The 25,200-nt window shown below is 39.0% G+C and overlaps 1 protein-coding gene across 2 annotated transcripts in view; it reads right to left on the reverse strand.

The window, feature by feature from the left end:
* LOC131071266 (uncharacterized) overlaps window positions 1-25,200 on the reverse strand; it is a 265,220-nt gene that overhangs the window by 237,079 nt on the left and 2,941 nt on the right. Inside the window, exon 1 of one of the 2 annotated variants that reach the window (XM_058007036.2) lies at window positions 12,683-12,874. The exons of the other annotated variant lie outside the window; for it this stretch is intronic. The gene's annotated coding sequence lies outside the window, so the exon portion shown is untranslated. Of the gene's footprint in view, window positions 1-12,682; window positions 12,875-25,200 lie in introns of those variants that run through there. 2 annotated transcript variants of the gene reach the window in all.

Consider the following 25,200-nt stretch of genomic DNA (forward strand, 5'->3'; position numbering starts at 1 on the left):
ATAAATCCTTCAGAAATGCTCAAGTAAAAAAAGATTGGCAAAGACTAAAAAGAACTATCCTAATAACTCCACTCCAGTTGGTTCCACAAAATTTCAAATCAAGTCAACCTCAGTCTGGCACATATCATTCATTGAGATATTTGAATAGTATTTGCAATCAACAAAAACCTAAAGCTATCAAGCATAACTCATCCTAAATGAGAAGATATCAATATCTTCCTCACACAATATTGTGCAATAATCTATTACATATATTTTTTATTTTTTTAGTTTCCACTAGAAAACAAAAGAAATAAACATCATTGCATGTATTTGAATTAAGCCTTACCAATATCTTAAAACCAAATGTAGAGAGTTATAGATTATAGTTAGGATCACCAATCCTATTCTTCTAGATAAGCATCTTACAAGAATTTCAAAGAAAAAGGAGTATAGATTACCAATTTGATATGTCAGCAAAGTCAACTTCTTACCCATTGCAACTATCTTGACAGAACTTGCCTTCCACCAAGGCAACTGATGGCATTTGACAGTTTGGATGAAACAATCTAAAATTTATCTAAAAAACCTAGGGTCAAGATATGATGATCAATGCATATAATAGTTTATATGTGAATTGTCTTCCTTTTATTCAGAATAATCGTTTTTTATCATGTTTCCTTATGACAAGTTAAAACCATGGTTTTCCTTTTCTTCCAAAATCAGAGATGGTTGCTGTAAACTTCCAGCTGTCTAATAGAAAAACTATTAAACTCAAGTACAACAGGCACATTTCCTTTGGAATGTAAAATTAATCAAATCATCAAATCAACCAATGTGCTTATTACACTATAACTTGGGCCCAGTATGAGATAATTAAGAATGCATTTGTTTTATGTTTGTAATCCAGCATGAGATGGTTGAGAATATATTTGCTTTAAATTTTTAATTTACTACAAACTTAGCATCTCTGAAAAATTATCAAAATATGACAATCACGACAAAATCATAAATAATTTGTTGTTTGTTGGGGAGAAAAATTAATTAGACCTTCATCACTGTGTACTTCAATCAGACCTGTAGGATGTTGTGGCAGGGATCCCAATGAGGAGGCTACTAGTACTACTACTGTTTGTTTTAACTTTTCCCCACTTGGTCCCATGTGACCGGCTAAAATAGAAAACCACAAAAGATACTAGTGCAACTGAAATGTGAAGTGCCAATTGTTTAGGAAGAGGAATTTGAATGACCAGCAATGGTAGGGGATCACAACTTTGAAATTGATCCAAAAATTAACAGACAAGCATTCAGATATAATTGGACTGCTCAGAAGATCAAAATGCAGTTTTGTTGCAAGGTTTAAAACAGCATAAGAGAGTAATCGTAAGTGTGATATTTTTAAATATTTGGACTCCTCAAAATTTATGAAATCTCAGAAAAAAGGCAACTCAATCTGAGTACTGTGCAAAATTATGACCTCTGCGAATTGCAGGATGAGTATCAATAACAGGTTTCACTGCAGCCAAATTTCTCTTACAAATTAGAATCCTGTTGAACTCATCTCTGACATAACAGGTAACAGGTAATGGGTTTGGCCACCATCAAACTTCTCCTATACGGGACAACTAACATGTATGAAGAGTCATTCAAGAAGTTAAATGGCTCTTCTTGCGATCTCTTTTGCCTGGGAAGCATTACTCTCTGTCTTGGTTAATTCATCTACCCTTCCTCTCCTATAAATAAACCCATTTGGGTGTGATTGGAAACAGGTGAAAATAGTTGGAAAAAAAGCGATTTATTAAGGTTGCAAAAGCTTAGCTTAGCTCAAATTGGATGATTTCTGATAGTAAAACTTTTGTGATCTTAGAGATTGTGTTTGTAGTTCATTGCCATGGATTCTTGGGATAACTATATGTTGTGACCTTTTCACACATCGCCCCATTGCTAATGGGGACCCCCTCTTTGCCGGCTTTCTACGTTGTTAGGTTAGGGTTTTGGCTGCTTAGTGGGCAATTTTGCGTTTCACGTGCCCGAGTCTCGGAGTTTTGATCATGCCTAGTGCCGTCTAGGGTTTTTGAAGTTATAGGATCAAGTTGTAAAACGTTGATATTTTAATGATCCTAAGTTTTTCCTAAATGTAGACCTATTGAGCGTTAACGTGTTTTTAAACACGCGCATCAGTGATTTTAAAGTGCCAAGGTATTCACAAACCTTTTGGAGTTGTTTTCTTGCTCCTAAGGTATTATTTAAGTTGATTTCGCATTTTATTCCAATATTTTCCTAGCGTTTCGCTCATATTTTTGGAAAATTAGCCTAAGTCCAGTGTAAATTTAAAGTTTCTAAGTGATTTTGAGTGGTTAAAATGATAAAATCCTAAGGGTAATCCTTATTCCAAGGGTTAAAGGGTCAAAATCCATACTAGAGGTGCTTTTCCCCTCACATTCTAGACTACCCAACCCATTCCCCCACTCAAAATCCACACTACACATGGGTTTCTGTTGGTGTAAATAATTATTCATCTTGGATATTATTACACTTACTTAAGTTTACTTAGGAAATGCATTTCATAGTAGTTTGGGTATGAGACACTTGGGTGTTTGTGCCACATTGGGATAGTGTGTGTAGGAGAAATTCCACCTTTTATGGTGTTGATCTTGTTGTTACACTCCACATTCAGTGGGTGATCCACCTCATGTGGACTATTATATTATTTCTCCTACCTACCCACACCTATTTCCTACCTACCCTTGTTTCTTATTGAGCCACATGTCATGTTTGTGTGCTCACATATCCCTAGCCTTGCCTATATAAGCAAGCTCATCTACATTGTATGTAATTGATTATTGATCATTTTCTATTGATGAGAATACAGTTTATTCTTGTCCTATATTGTGTCTCTATTTTGTACATTTCATTGAGCTCTTGATCTTGGCAAAATCTCACAGTTTCCCCTGAAATCCATACTGGCTACTATTTTCCCCCACTGTTTATCCATACCTGGATCAAATTTCCCCTGGAAGTGCTAAAATTTGGCTAAGTGTCAGGATTTATCCAGACTACCATCGATTTTCAACCAGGAGTGCGGACTGGAGTGTGGATGATTCCATGCCTAGGTCAAATTTTCCACCAGGATTTTTGTGACAACTAAATGAGGATTTTTGTCCGGATTTTCATCCAGACAGGAATCGATTTTCCACTGGGAATATTTTGAAAAGTTTTGAGTCCGGATTTTCATCCAGACTGAGGTCGAAATTCCACCAGGGAGGTTTTTTCCAAGTTAAGTGAGTTTGGAGTGTGGATTTTTCAATCCAGACTACCATCGAATTTCCCCTGGGGGTGATTTTTTGCAAGTAGAGTGGATTTTTGTCCAGGCTCATATCGATTTTCCCCTGGGAGGTTTTTTTGTGTGCATTTTGATGAAGTTATGCATGGATTTTTGTCCAAGCATGGGTCGAATTTCCCTTATGGGGTGAATTTTGACATTTTAATGATTTTTGAAAGGATTTTTCAATCCCAACCTATATCGATTTTCTCCTAGAGGCTTATTTTGGATTTAAATTGCAATATTTTAATAAGTAAGCCCCATTTTTAATTGCTTTTAAATAATAATTAATGATTATTTAAAATTTAAAAGCAAAATTTAATAACTTGCAATAATCATTTAATATTTGAACCTTCTAGAAGTAAGTTAGGTTTTCACCAAGCAAGTATTTATATTTTATACAAGTGTTTTATCCCACATTGCTTGTGTGGTGAAAGTGAGAGGTGAAAGCAAGTATATGAGAGGAGACTTAACATTATTTTATTATTATTTTTGCAAGGTGTCTCCATGAAAGCAATTTTTCTCCAAGTTGGGCGAATTTTTAGCAACGCGTTTTTGTGAAGTGTGGGATTGAGGATTTATTTTCCTCCCTTTTTTCCAACTTGCTGATCTATTCCTCTGGCTGTCATTAAAGACCAGTTTCAGAATTTCGATTTTGCAAAGTTTGGCGATTTTTTCAAACTTCAGCATTTTTGGTGAAAATTGGCAATTTCATGTTTGGAGACTTAGGCGATTTTTCCTCCACCATTTTTGCTTATTGTTCAGACCTTCATTACTGCAGATCAAGGCTACCATTGACAACAATTTTCAGATTTTAGTATGGCGCCATAGTTGGGAAAAATTCGATTTTGCTTGGGAGGTGGTTTGGTGCCATATTTTGGTGATTTTCATGCATGCTTGGTGGCTGCCATCATTTCCAGCCTGCTGATTCGCTTCAGATCTGAGGTTTGCTTCAGATTTTGACCTCCATTAATGGCTGCCATTAATTTTCAAACTTAAGTTTTTATTGCCCAGCCAATTCCAACTTAGGCATTTTGCATTTGGAGGTGTTTTATGGAGTTTTCTATGCATTTTTTAGACCATTTTAGAGCTGTTGCAGGTCTAAAACTCCATTGTTAGGCGGTTGTCTTTAGAAATTTTCATTTCCAGCCACCCAACCATTTTTGGCGATTTTGCTTGGGGCTGTTTCCTTGGCCATTTTTCATCATTTTCAAGGATTTAAACCACTTTGCAAGGTGCTGGTAAGTCTGAAGTATTCAGTTTTCAGACTTGTCCTCAGAAATAAATTTTTTACCAGCCATACTTACATTCCTGAATATGATTGTTTTGATCATTAGGACTGATTTTTATCAAGATTATGCACATTTTGAAGATTACAACATGTTATTAAAGTTTGATTTTCAGGTTGTCTTCAGGAATTGTTGACCTCCATTGTTGACTGCGGAAGGTGTCTTCAGACATTCATTGTGTGAAAACACAACCTTTCACACATTTCCCTAGTCACCATTTATCCGGTATACTCCTTTGCATTTTAGCTTGCATATTTTCTAACCATGAGGAGGTATTCAATGAATTTTATGGAAGGCGTCCATGCCTTAGTGTTGTCACGCTTTGAACTTAATTGCTAAAATTTACCAAGTGTATGGATTATTTTTCTGACTCCATGCTCTAATAAGCTAAAATCTTTAGAAAGTCAAGAATTTTATTACGAATATTTATTTTCCTAAGTCTAACTTTGAGCTTCGTACAGGTGCGATGTCAAAGTCGGGATATAAGGAAAGAAAAGAACTACTGAAGACGTTGGAGACTGGATTTTATCCAGAGTTTAAGATTTCATCCAGATGGAAGGAGATCGTTGATACAAACATGCATTTCCTAGACTTCGACCAGATGCAGCGTCGGATGTTCGGAGTCAGAGATCAGGTTCCTTCCCCAGCATATGCGAATATTATGAAGAGTGGCATTTTCCATGCCGCTGGATTTCCACAGTCCATACAGTGCAGTGAGCTTATCCTGGAGTGTGCACGATGTTACGATCCGCTCACAAGAATGATTAAGAGTCCTAAGGGCGTTGTCATCACCTACCTTGCTAAGGATGCTATTGCAGAGGTGTTTGGATTCCCACGCGGGACGGACATGAAGGATGTGACCAAGGAGGATTATGCAGAAAGATACACGAAGAAGATGGGTGTATGCAAGAATTTAATTAACAAAGAGTGGATGATTGAGCCTAGGTCTCATCATTCCAAGGCTCCCAAGACACTTATGTGCATAGATTTTAAGGAGGAATATAGTGATTTGATATTCCTACTCAACAGAGTGATGGGGATGCCACAGGGAGCAATATTTGATGGATGGATGTTCTACTTCATCCAAAATTGTCTTAGAGGAACATTGGTGAATTGGTCCAGGATTATAAGTGACAATCTGGATTTTCAGCTGAGGAATGTAGAGCGGTCCAAGTCATTCGCCATGACTTCTTACCTGGTGTACCTGCTTGCACGGTTTGTTTCATACAGAGGATTAATATGCAAAGGTGAAGTCAGGAATGGGCAAGGACAGTTCAAGAGTTATGAATGCTACCCCCAACTAAGCATGCATAGAATTGAAGACTATAAGAGAGTGAATGATGCATTCACTATGTACATCACATGGATGTTGCAAGGCGGAATCCATAGAAGATTGTCCAAGGAGGCAACAGAGTTAATAGAAAAATATGGATCATGGTATATACAGTTTCCCACTTTCACATACCTTAAGATTCATGGGTTTCAATCTGAACCCTACAGACTTCCTAGGTATCCAACCGACAGAATAATATTGTTGGAAGTGGTGAGATAGCTTCTAGAGTTCGATGTTATCCAAAGAGAGAAGCACAAGACAGGAATGGCGTTCCCTATTTCAGTTGGGAAGACGTCAGAGGTTTGCCAATCTGCCATAGCCGCCAGCACTGCGAGTGAGGAGCTTGCATTCTATCGATTTGCTATGTACAAGAAGAGAGAAAGATTTGATCCAGACAAGAAGGTCAGAAGGACCACAGGAGAGAAGTTTACTCATAGGATTGACATAGAAGATCATTGGGCTAACCTGATGGACGAGCAAGCAATGAAGAGAAGAATGTGGTCCAGAATGTCAGTGGATTTCATGAGGAAGTGTGGACTTTTCCTCATTCCTGATCAGGTATTAGATGATAGAGATCATACACATCCACAGTATGAGAGTGAAATGAAGAAGGCAATCCTATTGCCAAGTTGGTCAAAGTCAGAAGAGATTGACCTAAATATATTGATGAGAGAGGTCTTGAATTTCTCCCGCCTATGGGTGGATATACAAATGAATAAGTTAGTTGACATGGGTGTTCCCTTCACTTATGAAAAGATGAAGCCGGAAGAGTCTACTTCCGAGGATGATCAGAGGACTGTCAGTGATGTCAGGATTCATGCATTCGAAGAGAGTCAAGCTCCTAAGAGAAGGAAGAACACGTCAGGAGAAGTCAAGGCCAGAGGGAAGACGATTGAGGATGTGAAGAAGAAACAGAAGACTATCATTCCACTTATAATTCCTTCACCCCCTCCCAATGTCTCATCAATCGAAGTGATTGAAGTAACAGAACAGAATAAGGAGACATTAAGAGTGGGGTTTTTGTCCCACCACAATGCCAACACGCCAACCCCCTCGTGGACATGTGGTTGTTGGCCCCACTATCTGATTTATGTACACACCCACCAACACGATGAAGGAACATCTCCTGAGGTTTAGCCAACATATTGGGTTTTCATCTAGCAAGGACATTAAAACCTGCAGTGGTATCAATCATAGATGGAATACTCGACGAGTTTTGAAAAACTTGCGAGTTTTTTTGCTTTGAGAGTATTTATGACTTTAACTCGCACAGTTTTTGGCGAGTAATTCACAAAAACTCGGCGAGTCTTTGGACTCGGCTGCATTAAAAAAAGGCCCAAACATGTCAAAAAATTATCTAATTTATTTTTTTCAAGTCACTCTCATTCCAATATAACAAATATATACATGAAATATAACATTTAAGTATAAGTGATTAACAAGATGTTTGAGAGTGGTTTCAAATTTGTAGGAGTTATAATGCAAATTCTAGGTTTTAGAAGATCTTTTAAATTTTTAGACTTGGTCAAATTTCAGTAACCAGTAGGCTCCTATCAACATAACGCTGCATAAGTCACATTTCAATATGTCTTTTTCCTTTCTTATACTTTAAGTTATATTTCATGTATATATTGGCAGGATGTTTGAGAGTGGTTTCAGATCTGTAGGAGTTATTATGCAAATTCTAGGTTTTAGAAGATCTTTTAAATTTTCAGACTTAGTCAAATTTCAGTAACCAAAAGGCTCCTATTAGCATAAGTCACATTTCAATATGTCTTTTTCCTTTCTTATACTTTAAGTTATATTTCATGTATATATTGGTAGGATGTTTAAGAGTGGTTTTAGATCTGTAGGAGTTATAACGCAAATTCTAGGTTTTCGAAGATCTTTTAATTTTCAGACAATCAAATTTCAGTAATTAGTAGGCTCCTATCAACATTCTCTCGCTCTCTCTACCTCACTCACTTTATCTGCCCCAAATTCTAGACCTATCTATCTTCCTATCACTCTTCCTCCATCTCCTCTCTCTACCACTCTCTATCTTACTCTCTCCTCTCTCCCCCAAGATCTAGACCTATCTCTCTACCTCTCTCTCTCTAACTCAGACCCCTGCAACGGGTGCTACGCTCAACCTCATTTTGGCGAGGTGGAGGAGGCACATCGAACTCCTAGGACTAGACCCTCTAGTTCTATCTAAACCCTATTTTTCACTAGAGCTAAGAAGAGGAAGATGTAAAATGTTTTGATGTAGTATTTACTTTTAGTTTTAGAAAACCAATTTGCTATTTCATTTTGTTTCAGTCTATCAACCACCAGCATTCTATAAGAGGATGCCATTTTGTACCCAATTTGTGTTTAAATCAATCAAATATATCTAAACTTGACTTATTTCTTTTGTGTTCTCATATATTGACTCATTGGATGCATCTCCTCACTAAATTTTGCAAAAAAATGCATTTCTAATTAAATTTAAGCATTTTTTTAAGTTGTCGAGTTTTTTGCCGAGTTTTTGTCGAGTGTTGGCCAAGGTTTTCCCGAGTTTTTTTTTCAAGCCTTGGTGAGTTTTTTCTTTTGGCGAGTAGTTCAACTATGGTATCAATTAGTGCTATTGTGCAATAAATAATGTCCATTCAGCTCCGTAGCAACATCAAATGCATCCTCAAGGCTCATAAATGAGCATGGGTAACTACAGGTGTCACTAATGCAAACCAACCACCATTTGTATAGGCAAGAGATTTCAGCCCTGTAGCAACATCAAACGCATTCTCAAGACTCATAAATGAGCATGGGTCAATCACAAGCAACAAGAGTCACTAATGCAAACCAATCACCCTTTGTATCGGCAAGAGATTTAAAAGCAAGCACTGAAGCTAAGTAAGGCCTACAAAAGAGAGTGAACCACAAGAAGAAGCATGACCCTATAGTGTAATAACACCTTTGTCAGCAAACACAATTCAATCTACAAGCAATGGTCATATGCACAAAAATTGCACAAGCACTAGGAGACCACCATGAAATTGTGCAAGGAAAACCATAAAAGAGATTTTTCTGAGCAATGACTACATAATTTGGAATTCCCTTACATTGCATCTACACAAGGCAAGAGCACCAACAACATTAATCATGTCCCCAAAGGTCTTCAATGTACTCAGCCACATCACCAAGGAGTGGACAAACATACCAAAAATCTCTAATTTTCCATTGTAATCAAGAAATAGGAGAAAAACCATTAGGATGCAACAGCTAGTGAACAATCAAAACTATGCCTACAAGCTTCAAGCACCACCATAAAAGCCTTGAGTGAAGTGAGGGAACCCTAGAGTGTGTAAGCCAAAGAAAGGAGAATCGCCCAGACTCGCCCAAACTCGGCAAGTCCGGGTCTGAGTCATGCCTCCCAAGTCTGCAGAGCTTGGACTTGGACTTGGCCGAGTCTAGGAGGCGAAATCGCCAGACTTGCCCAATTGGCAAGTTTGGCCTAGAATCACCAAACTCAGTGAGTCCCGGCCTGTAACTCGGCCGCCAACTGGGTTAAACAAAATGACAAAAAAAAAAAAAATTTAAAGTTTTTTTAACTTCTTTTTTTTTTTTGTTTTTATCCTTAGCCCCTAAAAGTGAACTTAATTTCATTCACTTACAAAAATAGGAGGGGTAAAGTGAGTTGTGAAGAAAAACAAGGGTGCATTGAAGAAAAACCAGCAAGGAGTAAGCTCAAGATTTCTTCCATTTATCACATTGGGGCTGCATGTAAAATTCCCTAATAGAACTAATACTGAATATATGTATTGCCCAGATTGCCTAAGGTGTTTCATTCAATTTAACAAATTGCCTAAGACTAAAATACATCACTTCTCTTTCTAGAATTAAGCCTCATAGAGTTTAACAGATTGTCTAGGAATTAAATAGCTTCTGACATTTCCTGAATGAACATTTATAATATTTTTCGACTGTCAATAAATAACATACAATTGAGAATTTTTGGGTGCACCTGCTAATTGTTGTTGTTGTTTGCGCTACTCCCGTGACTGCTGACTACTTGGGCGACCTTCATATATTCCCTGTGAACTCTCAGTGACTGTAGATGACTCTTTGACGAATACAATATGCAATTTGGCTTCACAAAATGCCTTTTACGCTTTATTTCTCCATTATGACTTCCGCTATATATTTCCAGTGATTCGTGTTTACTCCATATACACAATGCTTTCGAGGTTTATTAGCTCCACCGGAATACGTCTGGGATTATTGATTCCACGCGAATAGAAGGGGTTGTTGAATACATCAAACCCGATATCGGGTCTCCCGAAAATGAACGGAACCTTTCACCGTCTCCGCACACGAAGGAAGGGAAAGTGTTGGCAATCTCTTTGCGTGTCCCTCCGTCTCACTGGTATCGTCTGATAGCAATCATATTTATTAGTTGCTCTGGTATCCTCAATGGGAGTTCTGCGTAGCAAGATGTTCTTATGTTCGGGTTCCTGATAATGGCAGCACTGCACCCATGTCATGATCCTTCTCACCGAACATCTGAAGAGCGCACCGGACTGGTTACAAGCTTCTCCGTAATGTTTCAACCCGAGTCACAATATCTCAAAATTCCAATAGGCCAAACGTAGGTTGACAAAAGGAATAGTTTTATATATTTGATGTCCCACAGACTATCATATGCTTCCTCCAAAATAAGTTCTATTTCCTCCCCTGCTTCCTTCCGGATGTCCATTTTTATTGACATTGATCGGTTTGAGAATTCCCGTAAGAATCCCGTAATAGTTAGTAATAGTTAAAATTAACTATCGTGAATATTAATTATTTTATATAAGCGAATGATATAAAGTAATTAATATCTTAATGCGTTGACAATTATTTATTATTTACTAGGGGACATGACAGTCTCCCCTGCTTCATGTTGCTTGCCCTCAAGCAACTCCAAAACTCTTTCATTTTCCCAAGTGGCATCATCCTGAGGCAGATTTTTCCATTTGATGAGATATTCCCTGATAATTCTGCTCCGCAATTGCCTGTCCCGTGTTTCCAAAATAACTTCTGGTATCATCTCGAACTTCCCTTCATCATTCAAGGGAGGTAAGTCTTCGGATACTGATACCTGCTGGCCCAGAGCTTTCTTGAGACAAGATACATGAAATACATTGTGTGTCTTGCTAACTATTGGTAAATTGAGTTCATATGCAACTGTACCGACCTTCCGTACTACCTGATAGGGACCATAAAACTGAGGCTTTAGTTTTTCAGAACCACTACGTTTGAGAGATGATTGTCGATAAGGTTGCAACCTGAGAAATACCAAATCTCCCACCTCGAAATGACGTTCAACTCACTTTTTATCTGCATAAATTTTCTGTTGATTTTGAGCACATTGCAAATTCTCCTTAAGAGCTATCAAAATGTCTTGACTTTCTTGAAGCCAATCACGAGTTCTAGGTACATTGCTCTGTTCAAAAGAAAGGTCGAGAAAAGAGTGTACATCATAGCCATATAATGTTTTGAAAGGAGACATACCAATTGACATATGAAAGGTAGTATTATAACAATATTCACCCAGATATACCCAACGAACCCAAGCCTTCTGATGACTGGCAACATAATTACGAAGATAACCTTCAATCCACTTGTTCACTATTTTCGTCTGCCATCGGTTCACGGGTGATAACTAGTGCTATGATTCAACTCTGTACCTGTCAACCTGAAAAGCTCCCCCCAAAATATGCTCAAAAATCTGCTATCTCTATCACTTATTATAGTCTTTGGTAAATCATGTAATCGGAAAACCTCTCTGAAGAATAACTCTGCAACCTGAACTGCTGTATACTCTGTAGTGATAGGAAAAAAGTGTGCAAATTTAGTTAATCTATCAACCACAACAAATATACAATCTTTACCTTGGGATTTCGGTAAACCTGTGATGAAATCCATGGATATACTCTCTCATTTCTGATTTGGTATAGGTAAGGGCTGCAATAAACTAGCAGGATACGTTTGTTCTGTTTTGTTTTGCTGGCAGGTGGTGTGTTTTTTGACATAGCGTAGGACATCATTTTTTAAGCCCTTCCAAGTGAACCTTTCTCTTACCTAACGATACGTTTTGAAGTACCCAGGATGCCCTGCTAGAGGAATATCATGCAAAGATTGGAGAATTTTTTCTTTTAACTTCGATCCTAGAGTTAAATAAATCATGTCTTTATAATAAATAACATCATTAACAATTTTATATTTATCATCCTGTATATTACCATCTAGCAAATCACATGCAAAAGAATCCTTTGAATACTCGACCAGCAACAAAGATTTCCAATCAACTGTTATGACAGATAACGCATTGATTTCAGGCCTTCTAGATAAAGCATCAACAACAACATTATTTTTACCTTTTACATATTCAATCTCAAAATCATAAGCTTGAATTTTACTGATCCACTTCTATTGCCTGTCATTCAAATCTTTTTGTCCCAAGAAATATCTCAGACTGTTATGGTCAGTTTTCACCACAAATCTGCTACCAACCAAATACTGTCTAAATTTGGTCAATGCATGCATGATAGCCAACATTTCTTTATCATAGATGGAATATAATTTCTCAAGTTTATTAAGTTTCCTGCTTTCATAAACTATAGGATGTTTGTTTTGCATTAAAACTGCCCCTATTCCATCACCGGAAGCATCACATTCCAAAACAAAAGGCTGATTAAAATCTGGAAGAGCAAATACTGGACAAGAACTCATTACGTTTTTAAGTTTCTCAAATACCTGTTGAGCTTCCTCAGTCCATCTGAATGCCCCCTTTTTGGTAAGACCTGTCAAGGGTGCCCCAAGCTGTGAAAAACCTTTGACAAATCCCCTGTAATAACTGCATAAACCAAAGAATCCCCTTAACTCTGTAAGGTTCCGTGGTGGTGGCCACTCCAAAATGGCTCTTATCTTCTCTTGATGAACCTGTACCACTGTTGCACCGATCATATGCCCTAAATACAAAATTTCAGTCATTCCAAATTCACATTTAGATGCCTTCGCATACAATGATTGTGATTCCATAATTCCAAGAATTACGTCAATATGTTTCAAATGTTCTTCCCACGTTTTGCTATAAATCAATATATCATCAAAGAATACTAGCAAAAATTTCCTTAACTGTTTGTTAAAAATATGATTCATACAGGACTGAAATGTTGTCGGAGCATTTGTTAGACCAAACGGCATAACCAAGAATTCATAATGACCATAATGACAACGGAAAGCAGTTTTATGAATGTATTGTTCTCTTAACTTAATCTGATGATACCCTGATCTCAAATCAATTTTAGAAAAATAGATAGCACCATGCAATTCATCTAAGAATTCATCAATTCGAGGAAATGGATACCTGTTTTTTATTGTTTTCTTGTTAAGAGCTCTGTAATCAATACACATTCGAAGAGTTCCATCCTTCTTTTTGACCAACACTACAAAAGATGCAAAAGGACTAGAACTAGGTCTGATGTGCCCCATATCCAATAATTCCTTAATTGCTTTTTCTATTTCATCACTGAATGTTTTAGGGTGTCTATAAGGAGTAGTAATCACTGGTTTTGCACCTTCTTCTAATTCAATAGTATGTTCAAAACCTCTATCAGGTGGGACTCCTGGGGGAATTGTTGATGTGTTTTTTATGACCGCGTCCAACACAGAATAAAGTTGCCCAACAGTCACTTCACTCTCTCTTGATCAAAGTACGATTGAATGTTGATATTGCAGGAAGGTCAGACAATCGACTCCAAGGTTCCTTTATGCTACGGACGTGACTCAGTTGGCTGATGTGATTGCTGGTAATCCAAGGGGGCCTTACGTATATCAAAGAAATTTTATGCAAGCTCAAGAATTCTTTATACGGATGATTTGCAATAAAGCTCTTAGTTTTAGATCTTCGGGTTTTGAATAATGCAGAAAGTAAATAGGAACAAGGCAGAGAAAGACTAAACTAAAAGTAATCTAAACCTATGAACAAAGAGACGGGATAACTTGCGCAAAATCCAACCACGCTTCGCTTTGCCAGCAACGCACAACTACACGAAGGCGGTGCAATCTTCAGGGGGGTGTGTTAAGGATTTTCAGATCATCAAGAGAAACCATCAAATCGAACAACTTCTCCTGATAATCGAAGTTAAACTTACACATAAAACGGAGGCTCGAGCTAACTTTGCACGGTATGCAACAATCAATTGCATACCAAAAGTATGAGCACGAATTTTGCAACAAGCAATCCTATCAAATCCAGTTCATCTAACAGCATAAAAGCAAATCTAATCTATGAAGAGAATGAGACCATGCGAGCTCCAAAACAAAACAAGAACACACCAACAATTGAACAATGTATTAAGTATTTGCTTCAAAAACTCTTAGCAACAATCTCTGATGGTAGTCTCTCCTTACAAATGAGGGGGTCACCCCCTTATATAGGCCTCAAGCCATGATTACATGCAAAACCCTAATTAGGGTTTGCCCTAAAGATTCCCCACTCAAGGTGCAACAAGGTGGGAATCTGCATTAAATAACCCATTACGCCCATTTACAATAAATTTAAAAGAGCCTAAAATAGCGCCCATTAGCACATTAAGTGTGCCCCATGATGATGATCATGCCCAGAATATAACTGACGTCGTCATAAATGCCTCACTCTCCAAGCGACAGCAACATGCAAGAAGAATCCGTCATAAAACCATAATGAGAGGACGACATGCAAGAAGATTCTCTATCCTATGGTGGCATGCATTGACTGGTCCCACGCCTAGTCAATGTTCCTTCAGCCATAAATAAGCCATCACTATTCAATCAAAAGACTTTCGTCCAAAAATGGACGACCATTATCTCGTTCATTAATGGCGTATGCAATGAACCTACTGACGACGGCCTCTAGTTCTCCGATGGAGACACTTGGCACATTCTCGATGTTGAATTCCATCAAGGCAATCTCCTCTTCGCTTATGGAAAAGAAACTTTCCCAATCTGCCATGGCTTCCTGTGTCTTCTTCATCATACCAGAGAATGAAGAAACTTTTGCAAAGTGTTCCTTAGGAAACGAACCGACGAAGAAGAAATCATGCAACTGGGATTTCAAGGAGTTCACCGTTATTCCTCCGTCGCTGAGTTTCCTTGAAAATAAAGCTTCCATGGCACTGAGGATTTCTTCCTGTATCCCTCTGATAGACTCTTTCAAGGTGACAGAATCAATGCTGAATTTATCAAGGGTGTTCTTTCCTAAACAGATGGCGTAGAACCATCGGGGGAAGTCATAGGCTTCATTCTCTTGGATCACTTTCCCGTCCACCAATGTTTGCCTTGGAGTCTTCGTCAGAGCCCTAAGTTGGGAAATGGTTAAGTCTTGGTAGACATCAACATCTTCCCATAGTCCCTCCGTTGTTTCCAATCTACTCAGGAGGGCCATGAACCTCGAATGGAGCTGAGCTACATCTTCTACAAATTTTTCTGCCTCAGCATAAACATCTTCTACCCATTCCCAAGAATTCTGTGCTAGTGCTCTAATAAGTTCTGCATCATCAACTACTTCCTTGGGAAGGAAGGGAGGAGGAGTGGATGAAGGACCCGCTTCCCTGAGGGGTTTTTTGAAACTCCTGACGTATTCGCATAGAAATTTGTTTTCCTCCCTCAGCCACTTACATTTTGCCTTTGACTTCAGCAATTTCTCCTTCATGGCAAAGGAGGAATCGTCGAAATCTCCCATTACTTGACCGGTGGAAGCATGGCCAAGGTCCACCTGTCTAATGACGTAATCTTCCTGTCTAATCTCACTCCTATCCTTATCCACTGCAGGTTCAGCAATGTGCAAGGTCTGGGCTCCAGATTCTTCCCTGACTACCTTGGAAAACTTCCGTGGGGCCTTTCTTTCTGGTGGTTGATCCATCCTCTTCAATAATTCTTCTAATTCTTGAGCAGGATTGGTCCCTCCTTCTGCTTCATTTCCCAATCTGCCTACCAACCAATCTGGTGCGGGGATGGAATGGTTGTAATCATCTGCATGCTCCCGTTCTTGAGATTCCTCTTCCATTTCACCAAGGATAGTCTCTACGAAACTATCCTAGCGAACTTCTTCCTCGTGCGGGGAATTTTCTTGCCTCTGACTTCTTGGCTGATGACGGCCCTGCGAAGCATTGATGCTGAGTATATCAGGTGCTGGAACGTTCCCTGGAAGTGGGCCTGCGGGATGTGGGAACATCTCCACCTCTCGTACGCTCGAGGAGCTAACTGGTGAATGCTCCCTTCCTATCCTCATTCACTTTTGTGGAGGTTCCCCTTGCTAGGTTTCCTGTTGATCCTTCATCTTTGTTACCCTTGGCCTCTTTGGGGCATTTTTTCCTTTGTCCATCCGAGCCTCTCTTCCTGCCTGACCCTATGAAGAGCCTTCAGTTGCCTCACTGTGGGAATCCAGATTTACCATCAGTTGGTATGTCAGATGGACATGGTTTTCCACCAACTTTCTTGTCTGCCTGTCAATCCAATGCTTAGTGAATTTTAGCACTGGTGTAGCTAAAATGTTCAAATCATCTACCTCAGGCTCTGACCAATCTGGCAATAGGATAGGTTGATCTTTTATCCTCTCGAATTCGGGTTGCATCAAATTTGAGTCTTCCTTCACCTGGTCTGGTACCTGATGAATCTCACTTATTCTAATGGTGTCGAGGGGCAGTCTGGAGTGCATTCTTCTCCGAACCTCAAAGTCATCCTCGGCACCTGCCCGGTAATCCTCCAAGTGAAATCTATGTATGAATTTGACACCGGCAACCTTCCTAATCTGGCTGTAAGGATCATATTGGGCCCTAGAAGTGTAAAATGCTAGGCGATAGAACACCAATTCGCCTACTGCACTTTCAGCGGCCTCCAATCCTGGGCATATCTCCATGAAATCCCCCAAGACAATCGGAAATTCAATAGATTGCTTCTTCTTATTCTTTTGCAGCTGATCGTAGGCAGTCAACTGCCTCATGAGCTCGAGCAATATAAGCTTATCTGATGGATATCTGGGCAATTTGTAAGACTGGAAGGAGAAGCCCTATGTCCTGACGTAGGTGAACTTGGGGAACTGCAGGAACACGGCACCATACTTCTAGACCAAAGCACTTGCCTGTGGAGACAACCTCATGTGCAACTTATTTTGCATAAGTCGTGTCAGGTACATGGTGAAGGTGTCATTCGCCAACCTGTAAGAATTCACATTGTGGAGATGCAGCTGAGGATAACATTCATGCACCTTTAGCTGAGCTGGTCCGCAGCCCATGATTCCTCTTGTTGGCAGCCAATCGAATCCTCCCCTTCGTGCAAACATATAGAATAGGTAGGAACTCATGAAAAAGGACTGAGACCTTTTCTCCTGTAGGTTCTTCAATTGTTCATGCAAGTAGTGGCTGATCAATCTAGCCCAGTCGATCAGTGTATTCGAATTCATGATCTCGCCTATGTAGAAGAACATCCAAGGCTCAAAGTTCATCGAGTGTGAGCACCCCATTACTTTGCTCAGCATCTTTATCATGTCCACATATTCCTGCTTGAACTCGAAAATTGTGAGTTTTGGGCATCTTGGAGGCGTGTACTCTAGGCTTCAGCAACCACTGCTTGTTGATCAAGTCAGCACATCTAGCGGGGCCTGCTTCATAGATTGCTTGAGCTCCACTGCTGGTCCTGTATGTCATGGAATAATGTGAAGGGATTCCGAAGGCCTCACCAATTACCTCTGGAGTCAATGTTGCCAGTAACTTGTCGTCTGGCGTCGAGATTGTTTTCCGCTCCAGATTGTAATGTGCTGCACATTCCAAGACCAGATCTGGGCATTGAATAGCGAGAGGAAAGCCAGCTGCTGCAACTATTCCACTCCTCACAATTTTGACAACTGTCGGGGATGGATTGTGCCCTGCAGTTCCGAACATTCTTATCTTGAATGCAGCCCAATTGAACGTGTCGAGGTTGGTATCGCTGATTTCTTCCCATCTTGAATTCAACCGAGAATGGGGAAGAAAACCCTTCATCTCTGCTTTGATCAACGCCTACCTGGAGATAGTAGTTGCCTTGCTAGGTTCTGCCATCTTAGGAGTACTTCAAAATGACGAAAATAGAGACTAAGTATGAATATTCTTCACTGCACTTCTTCTTTCTTGAATCTTGCACGTGAGAAATGAAATGCCATTCTCAACTTATATAGAATTCATACGAGGCATTAATTAGTAACTGCATTTATGGCGCGTCATACTTTCCTTAATTACTACGCCATGCAAAGGCAACTTCCCATGCGAACGAGTTCAAATTTAAAACTTTCCTTAAATGTTCCAAGTCATGTGTCATACTTGGAAGATTCCTCCTGCCAACTCATTGATTTCATTCTTTCCAATTCTGAAGGATCTTTCTTAGGATTGGCTCGATTCCACTCCAACTTGTCATTTCCTGCTTTAGAAGGAATTTTCACGCCTCTTCTCCACATCCCTATTTTTTAGGGATCTTCCTAAATTTTAGGAGTCAAGTTCATTGGATGGGGAGTTTCGTCCCGATTCTGAATCTATAAAAATTTCCATATTTGGCTAGGATTTGATGTCTAAAATTAGCATAACTGAAAATTCGCCCAAGGGGAATTCTGCTTTTTATTCCTCCTTGACTCCTTGGATTTCGTACCTTAGGCGAAATTCCAATTCTTTTAGCTCAGGTGAAATTTTCATTACGCCCATGGATTCATGGATTTTCTTCCTGTGAATGCCTCCCTGGTTTCAGCACTCCAACCCAGATCTGGGCACATTTTCAGCATGTCCATGGAGAGGTGGATTTTTCCACTTGTGAATTCATTCTTGGTTTTAGCGCCCCTGCCCTAACTTGGGCGCATTTTCAACATGTCCATGGAGAGGTGGATTTTTCCACTTGTGAATTCATTCTTGGTTTTAGCGCCTCAGCCCTGAATTGGGCGCATTTTCAACATGTCCATGGAGAGGTGGATTTTTTCACTTGTGAATTCATTCTTGGTTTTAGCACCCCAGCCCTGACTTGGGTGCATTTTGGCCATGTCCATGGAGAGGTGGATTTTTCCACTTGTGAATTCATTCTTGGTTTAAGCGCCCCAGCCTTGACTTGGGCGCATTTTGGCCATGTCCGTGGAGAGGTGGAATTTTCCACTCGTGGATTCATTCTTGGTTTTAGCGCCCCAGCCCTGACTTGGGCGCATCTTGGCCATGTCCATAGAGAGGTGGATTTTTCCACTTGTGAATGGCTTCCAAACTTAGAACATTTTGACCTTCCACTTCAGGGATGATTCTCACATTTAGCCATTTTAGACCTCTGCTTGTGTGCTTTCAACTTTCCAGATTTAGAAGTGATTGTGCATGTTGATTCTCCATTGTCTGCAAGCCTGATCCTGCCACAAATAGACTTTCCCGAAATGTAAACTTCAAAAATGTCAGAGTTAGAGCCCAAAACAAGACGCAGGAAATGACTTACTAAAAATAGTAAGTTTGATTTTTGGCAAAATGGCGACATTCTGGGACTCGAAAAAATCCCTAAAAAATAGGGACTTTCTAAAAATAGAAAGTTGTTCCATTTGGGCTCAAATTTTGCTGGGAGGTCCTTTGAAGGGTCTTGACTCCAGTCGCATTCTTAGTTTTCCTAAAACCCTAACAGGAACCCCTAAAATCTAGGACAAAAGGCAAAACCCTAGAAAAAGGACAAAACAAGCCCTAGACCTCACAAAATTTGCTTGACAGAGAAGCAGATTAACCCTAACTGACTCCCAAACATCCGTAACGTGGAGAGATTGACGAGATTGCCACTGACACACAAAAATGAAAGCCAAACGACCAAAAGGGCCTAAAAGCTAGGGGGGTCCCTATTTGGGATGGGGTGATGTGTGATTAGGTCACAACAAGAATATCACTGAAAACCAAATGATGTGAGTCTAAGACTGTTAATAGATCATCTTGATAAGATTTAGATTCAAAGCCTAATACCTTGTTGGAGATTAAACATTGTGCCGACCATGCCACATCTCCATGTCTAAAAATAGCCTCCATTCTTTTAGCACTGACGATCCTGGGGCCACTGTTGGACATACCACGAAGGACTACCTTCCTATCATCAATTTTAAAAGAGAATTCCATCCTTTTAAAACTCTGTGTATATTCATCCAATGTTTCCATCCACTGTATGCCCAAGACAACATTAGTGTCAACCAAATCGATCACGTAGAAATCATCAATAACAGTGTAATTGCCAAGAGTAATATTCAATTTAGGAACTTTATGAGTGTTGGACAAATTAGTTCCACCTGCTACTCTAACATCAAATCCTTCATGTTTTTCAGTATGCAAACCACGTTTTTCCACAAGTGTTGCATCTATAAAATTATGTGTAGAACCACTATCAAGCATAACAATTACACGTTGTCCATTCAAAACTCCTCTAACTCTGAAAATATTATAATGTGGGGTTCCTGACATGGATGCTATTATTCCTTCTCTTTGTTTGGTACCTGTTTCTAATTCAGTGTTCTGCGGTGCTCGCTCTATGTTAGGATCAACATTCTCGTCATCCTCACTGTCAGACATAACCTCAATATAATGAATTTTCCCCTTCCCTAAACATCTGTGTCCAGGCTGCCATGCTTCTCTACAACTGAAACATAGTTTTTTCCTTCTAAGTTCTTCTCTTTCCTCTTTATCTAGCCTGTTTTTAGGGAAATCATCTTTGTTGAAAGGTTGTTTATCTTTTTCTGGTTTAGAAGGTGGTCCTTTGTTAAAAAAATTTCCTTTTGAAGATGGTTCCAATTCTCTTGCTCTTTTGGCAGCTGTTTGTGAAGTAAGGGGGTTTAAGGACTTAACCCACCCTTTGAGGGAATCAGACAATCCATCTATAAATATCACAATCTTGTGTCTTTCTGAAATTTTAGTTACTAAGATAGCCAATTTTTCAAATTCGAAAATATATTGTTCAACTGTTCCAGTTTGCTTAAGCTGAGTCAATTCTTTAAGATGTAATTCAGGATCTTTAGAATCAAACCTATCAATAAGTTTCTCAGTGAACTCAACATAAGTACCTATCAAATTATGACCCAAGGTTATTTGTCCATGATGCCACCATTCATGTGCTACACCTTCAAGATGTAACGCAGCATATTTAATTGCCTCTTCTTCCAACATAGGATTTAATTGGAAGTTTGTATCTAATTTTTGCACCCAAGCCCGAGCAGTTGTCTTACCTGAACCATCAAAATAAGGAATGGACATTTTCCCAATTTTTCTTTGTAATTCACTGTTATTTCCTTGCTGTCCTCTTGGCCTATGTTTCATTCTGAAATCTAAATATTCTCTAAATGTCATTGATGATCTGAATTCTTCACCGGAACCTAACCAGTCCTGATGTATTTCTTCCTGTATTTCTCTTATTGTAGGTTCATTTTCAGGTGGCTGGTTTCTAGCAGTAAGTGTAGGCATAAATGGTCTAGTTGTTCCTGTTCTTTCTGGCTGATTATTAACTGACTCTTCATCTCTACCCCCATTATTTTGATGTTGATTATTCTGCCTTCCATTATTTTGGTGCTGATTTATATTATTGGCCATAAATTGGGTCATCAAATTGGTCATTCGGTTAATGTTATTCTACATATCTTGTTGACTTCTGATTAGTGCAGCCAATAGATCCCTATTGTTATCTAGGTCTCCCATGTTGGTTTCAAAGATAATTTCTTCGTCAATTTCTGTGTGCCTATCCTCAATTTCAAATGGAATAGACGAACTACTTTGTGTTAAAGGAGAGTTTGTAAATCTGTTTTGACGGGCCCTAGTACTTCGGAAATTATAATTTCCTTGGTGCATACTCAACTGTACACTAAGCTTTCCTGATAATACCCTACAGGCTGGCAGGATTCAAAGCTCCGATACCACTGTAAAATTCCCTAATAGGACCGATACTGAATATATGTATTGCCCAGATTGCCTAAGGTGTTTCATTCAATTTAACAAATTTTCTAAGACTGAAATACATCACTTCTCTTTCCAGAATTAACCCTCATAGAGTTTAACAGATTGTCTAGGAATTAAATAGCTTCTGACATTTCCTGAATGAACATTTATAATATTTTCCGACTATCAATAAATAACATACAATTGAGAATTTTAGGGTGCACCTGCTAATTGTTGTTGCTGTTTGCGCTACTCCCGTGACTGCTGACTACTTGGGCAACCTTCACATATTCCTTGTGAACTCTCGGTGACTGTAGATGACTCTTTGACGAATACAATATGCAATCTGGCTTCACGACATACCTTTTACGCTTTATTTCTCCATTATGACTTCCACTATATATTTCCAGTGATTCGTGTTTACTCCATATACACAATGCTTTCAAGGTTTATTAGCTCCACCGGAATACGTCTGGGATTATTGATTCCACGCGAATAGAAGGGGTTGTTGAATACATCAAACCCGATATCGGGTCTCCCGAAAATGAATGGAACCTTTCACCGTCTCCGCACACGAAGGAAGGGAAAGCATTAGCAATCTCTCTGTGTGCCCCTCCGCCTCACTGGTATCGTCTGATAGCAATCATATTTATTAGCTGCTCCAGTATCCTCAATGGGAGTTCTGCATAGCAAGATGTTCTTACGTTCGGGTTCCTAATAATGGCAGCACTGCACCCATGTTGTGATCCTTCTCACCGAACATCTGAAGAGCGCACCGGACTGGTTACAAGCTTCTCTGTAATGTTTCAACCCGAGTCACAATATCTCAAAATTCCAATAGGCCAAACGTAGGTTGACGAAAGGAATAGTTTTATATATTTGATGTCCCACAAACTATCAAATGCTTCCTCCAAAATAAGTTCTATTTCCTCCCCTGCTTCCTTCCGGATGTCCATTTTTATTGACATTAATCGGTTTGAAAATTCCCGTAAGAATCCCGTAATAGTTAGTAATAGTTAAAATTAACTATCGTGAATATTAATTATTTTATATAAGCGAATGAGGACTTAATATAAAGTAATTAATATCTTAATGCGTTGACAATTATTTATTATTTACTAGGGGACATGACACTGCATTGTGTTTGGATTTGGTGCATCAAGAGTTGGATAGGAAAAGTTTGTAGCTCATTTCAAGCTTGTTGTAAGAGGTAAAATTGTTTTTTTTAGGTTTTTTTGTTTCTTGTATGCAAAAATTCCATTTTCTATTCATTTATTTTGAAAGTTTTACATTTTCTTCTAAAATCTTTTGTATGTTACTATGTAGGGTTTGTAAAAAAAAATTTAAAAAGTAGGGTTCGACAAGCCCTACAATTTTATTTTTTTTAAATTTACAAACCCTACCTTAGTTTTTTTGAAAAAAATGTTCAATGAGAATGAATGCACAACAAAAAATGAATGTATTAATTTCTTTTTGTATTTGTAATGTTTTATTGCAGCAACCTTCACTTTCTTATTTGCCTCAAGTTTCACAAAACTATCATACAATGTCTTCTAGTTCTTCTAGACCCCCCATTAGAAAGGACCCTGCTTGGAAATTTCATGAGGACTTTCTAGGGCAAAAAAAGGGGCAGACAAAGTGTATTTTTTGCAAAACAATATTCCATGGAGGCGTATATAGATCGAAATACCATATTGCTGGTGTGTGTGGGCATGATGCGGACCGATGCATTGAAGCAACGACTGAGGCCATACACGAGTGCTATGTAATGGTTGAAGCAATTGAAAACAAAAGGAAGCAAAAGGATGATCTCACGGCCATTGGAAGTGGGACAGCTTTAGGTTGTGTTGGACAGCCTTCTTCCATGCCTCCATATCATCCCACTCACCATGCTACTGCTGGTGCTAACGCTTCTGCTTCTGCAAGTGCCACTACTCATGTTCCTAGCATTGCCAGTGGTAGTGGGAATGTTAGAATTGGACCTAGAATTTGTAAATCTAGGTTGGATACCTTCTTTGCGCCTCGCATTACTCCTGGGTCCCAACAATCGATTGCGAGCATAGATTGGAACAAGGAGGTCCATGATGCCGCTAAAATGGAAGTTGGCAAGTTTTGGGTCTACGGCAGTGTTCCATTCTTTACAGCCATGTGAATGTTTTATGTTTGATTGTTTTAATTTTTTTACTTTGATTCTTCGTTTTATATTTTCCCATACATACTACATAGTACATACTTAACTTATCTGATTTAGTTTATTTGTGACAGGTCTCCTTATTGGCAATAAATGGTTGATGCCCTTACCATATGCGGGGCGGGGTTCAAAGCCCCTTCTGAGTCTGATTTGAGGGGACCCATTTTGACTCAATTGGTGAATGATGTGAAGAGGGAATTAGGTGAACAACACCACATATGGAGCACTAAAGATTGCACCATCATGACTGATGGTTGGACGGATAGGAGAAATAGAACTCTCCTTAATTTTCTTGTTTCTTCCGCAGGTGGTTGATTAATTTTAGTTTCATTTAGTCATTAATTTTTTATTTTTCATTTAATGATTTATTAAATGATCATTGATCTTGCTTTATTTTTTTATTTCAGCGGGCACCGTTTTCATCAAGTCCATTGATGCTTCCGCCCATTGCAAGAATGCCACCTACCTATGTGAGCAGATAGAGGAGGTGATTGATGAGGTGGGTGAGGAGAACGTGGTACGGGTGGTGACCGACAATGCAGCAAATTATGTTGCTGCAGGTAAACTTTTGATTACAAACTATGGCTGCCGAATCATCCAGGACCTACCTTAGACACCTTCGCAGGGGGCCGAGGCCAGAGGGTGCACGCTCCTCTGAGCCATAGGCTTGTAGTTGTATTTACCTTTGGTATTTGTATGGAACATTTGATAATGATCATATGATGACATGGATTTTTTATTCCATGAGTTTTGTAATATTGTATACATTTGATAATATTTATATATCTATGTTTGTTATTTCCTTCAGCTACAATTTGCGTTTATGCTTATGTGATTGATGTATACTTGTGTATGTAATCAAATGAGCCTAGTTTGATAATGTTATTGTGTCTTTAAGGTGTATTCAATAAAGGGTGCATGAAACAAGTTTTAAATCTTTAAAAAACCTCTAAATTTCTTTAGTTTTTCACTTTCCTGAGTCCAGTCAAGTCCAAAGCAGAATCTAACTCCGAGTCCCGAGTCCGAGTTTGAGTCGGGCTTGCCGAGTCCGAGTCTCATTTCTTTGGTGTAAGCACATTAAGAATTGACTCAAGAACCCATGTAATATGGTCACTAAGCAATCACATCCCATCCATAAGCATGAATACTTTAAATAT

This window comes from Cryptomeria japonica, chromosome 8 (assembly GCF_030272615.1).
Source record: "Cryptomeria japonica chromosome 8, Sugi_1.0, whole genome shotgun sequence".
Lineage (NCBI taxonomy): Eukaryota > Viridiplantae > Streptophyta > Pinopsida > Cupressales > Cupressaceae > Cryptomeria > Cryptomeria japonica.